This window comes from Vombatus ursinus, unplaced genomic scaffold (assembly GCF_900497805.2).
Source record: "Vombatus ursinus unplaced genomic scaffold, bare-nosed wombat genome assembly UNPS02014781.1, whole genome shotgun sequence".
NCBI classification, from domain to species: Eukaryota; Metazoa; Chordata; class Mammalia; order Diprotodontia; family Vombatidae; genus Vombatus; species Vombatus ursinus.
In genome coordinates this window covers 16,419,917-16,428,522 of record NW_020954559.1, presented here as the reverse complement: position 1 = coordinate 16,428,522, position 8,606 = coordinate 16,419,917, and the positions used below count along the sequence as shown (strand labels likewise).

Below are 8,606 nucleotides of genomic sequence, written 5' to 3'. Positions count from 1 at the left end.
TAGCACGTAGAGTCAGGAAGACCTAAGTTTAAATCCTAGACAAGTCACTTAATTTCACTAAGCCTCAGTTTACTTATCTGTAACACAGGGATAAGAGTAGTATTTAATCTCTCAGGGTTGTTGTAAGGATCAAATATGATAATTTGTGGGGCAGCTAGGTGGTGCAGTAGATAGAGTATTGGCCCTGGAGTCAGGAGGACCTAAGTTCAAATCCAGCCTCAGACACTTACTAGCTATATGACTCTGGGCAAGTCACTTAATCCTGATTGCCTTAAAAAAAAAAAAAAAGATAATTTATGCAACATATTTTGTAAACTTTAATGAGCTATATGGGGCAAGTAGATGGCACAGTAGATAGAGCACTGGCATCTTCCTGAGTTCAAATCTGGCCTCAGACAGTTCCTAGCTATGTGACCCTGAACAAGTCATTTAACCCTGTTTGCCTCAATTTCCTCATCTGTAAAATGAGCTAGGGAAGGAAATGGCAAACCATCCCAGTATCTTTGCCAAGAAAACCCCAAAATGGGGTCATGAAGAGTCAGAGATGACTGAAACAACTCAACAACAACAAATGTGCTATATAAATGTGAGCTGTCACAGTCACCGTGGTCATTATCATTGTAAACATTATTTCAGCATAAGAAAACTCCTAGCTATTAGAGCTGGCCCAATACAAAGAGGGCTTCCTTTGGGAGGTAGTGAGCTCCCCATCCCTGTCTTCAAAGGCTGGGTAACCACTTATTAGCTTTAATAGATAGGAATCTCCTTTCTATATTAAGATGATGGTTACAATGATCATGGTCACAACTCACATTTATATAGCACTTTAAACTTTGTAAAATGTTTTACAGAAATTACCTCATTTGATCTTCACAACAACCCTATGAGGTAAGTGCTATTCTTATCCTCAGCTTGTCTACAGATAAGGAAATTGAGGCTTAGATGACTTGCCCAATGTCACACAATGAAATCTGTGTCCATGTAGCTCCTTTCCTTTCTCTTCCTCTCCCCCCACTAGCCTTAGCTTTTCCCTATGAATCTAGATAGAGTATATCTTACCTCTCTTCTACCTGACATCCCTTCAAATACCCCCAAACAGCTAGCTAGCAGATACATTCTCCTCAAGTCTTCTCTCCTTCGTGTTAAGCATATCCCATCCCTCCACCAGCCTTTAATCACCCTCGTCACTCTTTCCTGAGTTCATTCCAGTTTCTCAATGTTCTTCCAAAAATGTGGCACCCAGAACTGAACACAATACCGCAGCTATGTTTGACAAGGGCAGAATACAACAAGGCTCTCATTTCCCCTACGATGGACACTGCCTCTATAAAGATCTAAGATTGTTGCTCAGAAAGGAAATTGACACAGTGGCCCTAACCTGACAGTCATATCTGCCAAGTGTCTGATTTGAAACCACAGGCTTTGAACTATCTAAATGTAAATGGAGGAGAGTTGGGAGGCGGAAAGAAGATTGGAGCTTCTGCAAAAATGATAGGACAATGAATGCAGTTAGAGGAAGGGAAGGAAAGAGTACATTTTTCACTTCCCAGAGACTCTCAGAAAAGCCACCATTTATCAAGATTGGGGGGGTCAGTCTTCCTCAAGCACTTTAATGCACTAGAGGACTGCCCAGCTTGGCTTGGCTTTTTAACCAGTCATAAGACAACACTCCTCCTGCCCCAGTTTGGAGCTGAGTGACTCCCTGGGAGGCACCAGCAATTGGAAAATGACACAGCCACTTCAGTTCCACCTCTTGGTTTCCTCCACCCCATCAGCCCCATTCTCTTACGTCAGAATTCATCTCCAGGTTGGTGAGTAAGAAAAGTATAGCTCCTTGTGGGGTCATAAGTTAGATTAGCAAGGGTTGGAAGGGAGGGGAAGGGTTGTCAAGGTATGAGACATACCTGGCTGTCCCTGTTCCCTCTGTCTTCACTGACAGGATCCGCTTTTCTTGAGGGACTTGTAATTTAGCCTAATTACCCAAATGAGGGCCATCTCCAGTCATCCTGATCTACATCTCACCACTGGACCCAGATGGCTCCTGAAGAGAAAGTGAGGCTGGTGACTTTGCACAGACCTCTTTCACTTAAATCCAATTCACTTGCCTGTCATGGCATCACCTCCCTGTTGTCATGGTCCTCTTGGAGAACGAAGGACAAACAACAACAATTACCCAAATAACACTTAACAATTACCCTCAGCCTCAAGAATACTAACTGGATGAGATACACACACTTTGACTGATCTCCCCTTGTGCCAAAGAACATGGAAGCAATTTACTGAACCATATGGTCCTGTGTCCTGGACAAATCAAAACCAACAAAGGACCTCAGTAGCTCCTTAGAAGGCCCTTTGCCCTGACATACCTTGACTTGAGATGTCCATACTGTTCTAGCCTCACCTGTTTCCTGTGCAACAACCCCTTCAAAGGGAAGGTAAAGTCTAAGGAAATTTAACATCCATCGCAACTTCAGGGGCTAATCATTCAGGGACTACAACAATTTATCAAGATTATTGATTTGACCTTGAGACCTACTTTCACTTAAGGCCTCTCAATTTCATAACCACCTTGTAGTTTGAAACCTTGACTACATTCAATGTAGCACTTTGTCTAAACTCTGTCATACAGTACTGGCTAATTACTTTGGATATCTTAAGTAGATTATAGAAATCCCATATTTAAAGCTGGAGGGGACCTGAAAGATCATTTACTCCAGCCCTTTCATTTTACAGATGAGGAAACTGAGTCTCTTGAGGACAGGATTTGCATAACTGGCTGGTTCCATTGACTACCTATATGAGAGGTAGTGTGGTAGGACACTGGTCTAATAGCCAGAAAGATCTGGGTTCAGATTTTACACATACACATGCTTCCTAGCTATGTGATACAGGTCACATAATTTAACCTCTGTGTCTCACTTTCCTCATCTGTAAAATAAAGGGATTGGATCTGATGGCTTCTAAAGTCTCTTCTGGGAGATGCAGTGGATCCAGTACCAGGGCTGGAGTCAGGAAGACTCATCTTCCTAAGTTCAAGTCTGGCCTCAGACACTAGCTGTGTGATCCTGAGCAAGTCACTTCACCCCATTTGCCTCGGTTTCCTCATCTATAAAATGAGCTGGAGAAAGAAATGGCAAATCACTCCAGTATCTTTGTCAAGAAAATCCCAACTGGGGTCATGAAGAGTCAGACACAACTGAAACGACCCGACACCAACAATAAAGTCTCTTCCAGCTCTAAATCTATGGTCCTGTGATTGTCATGTATTCCTGTCTTTAATTTTTGTTTGCAGCTTAAATTTCTGTTTCACAAGAATTAGCCCCTTCCCAGAGACAGGAATAGTCTCAAGTTTCTCCCAGCCCTGCCTCCTCCCCTCAGAGCCTTTTGTATAAGACTCCCCTCCTTAGTGGAGATTGATTACTCAATGGTCCATGTCTGTGTGAGGGAAGCCCCAGGGTTTTTCTGTCCCTCAAGGACCTCAATGTAACTTTGTCTTGTTTCTTAAAGCCTGAGGACCAGGATCTCTCTTCTCTCGAGTTCTTACCAATGCTGCCTATCGCACAGGTGTGGGGCATGAATAATCACTCAGTCTCCACCAATGAAGAATCTTATACAACTATTTACATAAGACTTCAGCCAAAGGTCATATAAGGCATCTTGAATGAGGCTGTTTAAAGAAATGATAGCAATCAGGAGATTGCTGCTAGAATTTTTCTGTTCAGCCTTTTCTGAAACATTGGGAAAAGAAACTTTAGCTCCAAAGAAGAGTGGGTTGGCTCAGTGCTGAGCCAATAGATGATATCTTGATTATTGTCCTGTACATTTGATGAGTGAGGTCCAAAGTCCACTCTAGAAGATAGGAATTGGAGCTTGGCCAGCTGTGCTGAATGAGGCTGCTACTTCAAGGATGCTTCAGTTGGAAGGAATCTTGTAGCTACTGATTTCCACCTGATCTGTGTTTCTTTCATTAAACATCCTCAGGTGAGTCACTACACTTCATAATTCAAACCTGAGCATTGCTCTTTGTGGTTAACATGTGTTGTATCAGAAGAGGGTTGCCAAAACAAATTTCTCGGTTCATAAGCAACGACCAGAAAGGAATTGCCCATCATGGATTGGAAGATTGAATTGAAAGGAAGTAAAGGCCATGGGCTAGCCTGACTTCTTTTACAGGAGAGGAAGAAACTTTACATCCACGGTGAGAAAATAATCTACCTTCCATGTGCAGAGGAGAGAGAGGGGAGGCTGAATGCAAGGCAATTGAAGGAAGAGGAAACAGAGAAATAGGAGAAGAAAAAGGTAATCTCTATCCCAACCACTGCTTATAGGGGATTGTAGAGAGGAATGGAAGGGCACCAAGATAAGCAAAATAAAACTTCTAGAAAACCTAGTTTTGATTCAAGAAAATTAGCTGAACTGCTTTGTCATCTATAGGATCCACCACTGTCCCTTAGGCATGTAAATGTTTTAAAAGTTTTTATTTACATTGTTAAATTGGACTGTGTTTTTAAATGTGCCCCAGGCTATACAAACTTATGTTCATTGGTGTTAGTTTGGTTTAGAATATTGTCTCTTTTTCTAACCACTTTCAACATACAGGCGAATCTAGAAAATGGAGTCAAGGGTTCTTTAAATTCAGTACTAGACATTTATGGAAGTTCATGTTAGAGAGTGTTAGCTGACCTAAGGTCATAGCTTGAGGATTGAAAGGGGCCTCAGAAACTGCCCAAAAAACCTTTCACAGAACAAATCCCCTTAATAAAAGGATTTGTTCTGTAAAACTTGGACTCAGTCAAAAGGCTGCACCCAAGGACCTAGAAGGCTACATGTGGCCTCAAGGCTGCAAGTTCCCCACCCTAGACCCAAATCATTAACTATTTACAGCATCCATCCAAAACATATATATGTTCTATAGTTCTGAGTCGTCTGTCTAACTGTGTGTCATAGTCTACACAGTAGACATTCTTCATCCACTTTCTTTTCCCTGTGTGGATAGGTAGATAAAACTTCAAACTATAATAGGATAGAAATTGAATGTTGACGTGACCCAAATATGACATTTTATAATTGATGAAATTAAAATTTCTATCATAATTGGATAAATTATTATTGATAGAGTAAAGTTAAGGGTTCTTATGTATTCAAGAAAAATTCACATTGAATTTTATATTTTCTGTGGTGAAATTGTGACTGCATCTGCCAAGAACTGGAAATTTTGGGAGAAATACAGAAACATCATGTGTATAATTTGGGTAATAGCATTGAAATTGCCATTGAACTTTGAAAATAAATGATAGAAGGAACAAACTGTTCAAATTTTAGATGGATAATTAGTTGTTGTTTTTTTTATTTTAAAACCCTATTGAGAGGTATAAGTAAGGTGAATTTTAGTGAGTGTAGGATTGATTTTTGTTATTCTGTCTTGAGTCTTCTTTCCCAGGATCCATAGCCATAACAATCTCTAATTTCCAGGTGTTAGATATGAGTTCTCACGATCATGGTTGAAAAGTTTCTGCTGCACAGTTGCAGTAGATATAAAGGATGAAGTAATGTAAAATTGTGAGTCTATTGCTGGCAATTTGTTTTCTTCGTCTGTTGCCCTATAAAGCAAGTGGTCACTGGTCAATGAGTGGGGACACCCTTAGGGGTGAATGCACAAACTGGAATGCTGTGCACCTTGATCAGATTTAAGGGAGTGCACAAGTTGTGCCTGTCTCCATTGACCCCATCAAGATGGAGGGGTTATTACCCCCCTTTCATGCCAGCCCCTTCGAGAAGGGTTGTTAGGGAATGCTGTAGGAGTTGATGCTCCCATTATCAGCAAACTCCCTTTGAGAAGACTAGATTAGAATGAAGTAAGTTTATTTAACCCCTTATTATGACTCCATTCCTGTCTTCCTGTCTGACTGGATCAAAAGCAAACTTGCTAGGGAGAGAGGTGCTAGAAGCCCTCCTGTGTCTCCTACCTAAGAAATGGCACAGTCGGTGTGTTGACCCATCCAACAAGAGAGGTCGGTAAGACTGGAATACATATATACCTAATCAAGAAAAAGGGTAACCTAGAAAAGATTTGTCACAAACACACCCACACAAAGCTACTAACCAGCAGTTTATTTTGCCATACAAGTTCAGAGTAGTAATTTTAAAGTATTATTATTATTATTGTTATTATTATTATTATTATTCCTTTCATGGAATAGTGACCACCTCCTTCAGAAAAAAAAAGCATTTGGATATAATTGAGATATGGATTGTAATTTGCCATATAAAAGTTTCCAAACTAATTTGAAGAATCTTAAAAGGCTTCCACCTTATGAAATCTCTGAGAAAAAGAGCTACTGAGTATAATATTCCAAGGCACATTATTACTAAAGCCAAAAGATCCCAAATTCATGTGACTCTTGGAAGAGATATACGAGAGACATGTCCATGTATTTTCATAAATAGTACCAGCCAAATGATGGGTCATGTATGTTTTTTTCAGCCTCCATAGACATGGCAATCACATTGTATTATGGACTAGATTTGACACAGCTTTCGGTTTGTTAAGGCACTCATGCAATATTTGTGTGTAAAATGAGAAGGAACTATGAATACTAGATTTGCAATGTTTTTGAAATGTGCTGCTAGAATTATGGGAGTGCTTGCAACTACTGTGAAGTTATAAGCTGAAACTAGATATTCTGAGATTTGTAGCTTTGGTCTTGGGATCCCTGGTGTAAATAAAACAGAGCTAAGATTTGAAAGTGTTATTATAGCTTGTCTCTGAAGAATATACTAGAAGATTTTAAAGTTTCGGTTTTATGAAATCCCACAATAGCTAGCCATCCCCACAGTTTTGTGTCTGCATCTTCCCCTCTGGCTTTCTGAGGTTTATTTTAAACTATATTCACTTCACACCTAGAAATCTGGCAAAAATGACAAAAGATGGAAATAATCAAGTTTGGGGAGGCTAAAGTAATGCAGATACACTGATACAACACTGGTGGGCACAATTGGTCCAACCATTGTGGGGGCAGGGGAGTGGAATTACAATGGGGTGGGGGGAGTGACTAAAATGTCTGTAACCCAAGGAGTTCAAAAAAAGAAAAAAAAAATTCGTATATATACAAAAATATTCACAACACCACTTTTTGTAATAACAAAGGACAACAGGAACTGGAATGCTTGTGGAGCAAATACAGTAGGATGGCTGAGCATGCCACATCAAATCATACAATGTATTGGAACCTTGTCCCTATCCTGATTGTGATCATGCACTGACTTTCTGGATTTCCAGTTTCCTCAATTAACACCCTGGTTATGGTTTTCCTCTCCTCTCTACCCCTTAAAGACTGCAGTTTTTTTTTAAATAAATTATCATTGATATCTTCTGTTTTTACATTTCTTTTAGTTCTCAGTGTCTTCTCTTCCTCCCAGAAAACTATGTCTTATAACAAAAAACAAAACATTTCAGCAAAACTACCCAACACATGGAACAAGTCTGACATTATCTGTACTGTTCCACACCCATAATTCCCTACCTCTACCAAGAAGGGAGTGAGGTACATTCTCATATCTCTTCTTTGGAGCCATATTTAATCATAATTTCACAGCATTTAGTTTCTCTGGCAGATAGCATCTTCCTTTATATATCCTTTGCAGTTAATTTAGGCATTTATGATAATCAAAATGCCTTATTCACTCAAAGTTGTTCTTAAAACAATATTGCTATTAAAACAATGTTCTCTTGGTTCTGCTCATTTCACTTTTCATTATTTTGTGCAAGTCTATCCATGTTTTTCTAAGATCATCGAGCTCATCATTTCTTATAGCACGGTAGTATTCCATCACAATCATATACCACAACTTGTTTCAAATGTTCTACTATTCTTTCCATTTGTATTTTTGTTATATATACTGTTTGCCTGGTTCTGCTTACTTCACTTTGTATCATTTAATATGTCTTCCTATACTCTGTATTTGTCAAATAAATTGTTTCTCATAACATAGTTATTCCATTACATTCATGTACCACAACTTAACTAGCCATTCCTCAATCAATGGACATCTATTTTGTTTCTAGTTCTTTACTATTACAAAAAAGTGTTTCTATGACTACTTGGAGAATATGAGACTTGTCATCATTGACCTACTTATAGTACAAGTTTAGGAGTGAAATGGATGGTTAAACAGGCATGGACATTTTAATCACTTTCTTCACACAATTTCAAATTGCTTTCCAAAATGGTTGGACCAATTCACAGCTTGCCAATAATTAGTGTGCCCATCTTTCCACAATCCTTCCAACATTGACAATGTTCTTCTTTTATCATTATTGCAAATCTGCTAAATGTGAGGCCAGACCTTAGAGGTGTTATGCATTTGTCATGTTATTAGTGATTTGGAGCATTCTTTGATATAGTTGTTAGTATTCTTTATTAATATCCTTTGAATACCTCTATTAGGAGATGGCTTTTAGTCTCAGATATTTCTTTGCCTATATATCATCACAGAGATTTGATGTAAAGATTTTTCCCAGTTGACCATCTCCCTTCTTGTCCTACTTGAATTAATTTTTTGTTTGTGGAATACATTAATTAGGACAATATCAATCAGTCCACAAA

The 8,606-nt window shown here is 39.1% G+C and overlaps 1 long non-coding RNA gene across 1 annotated transcript in view; it reads left to right on the top strand.

The window, feature by feature from the left end:
• Positions 1–4,128: 4,128 nt before the first annotated feature.
• Positions 4,129–8,606, top strand: part of LOC114046300 — a 90,576-nt gene continuing 86,098 nt past the window's right edge. The window contains exon 1 of the long non-coding RNA XR_003569488.1: positions 4,129–4,299. This is a non-coding gene — a long non-coding RNA (uncharacterized LOC114046300). The remainder of the gene's footprint in view (positions 4,300–8,606) is intronic.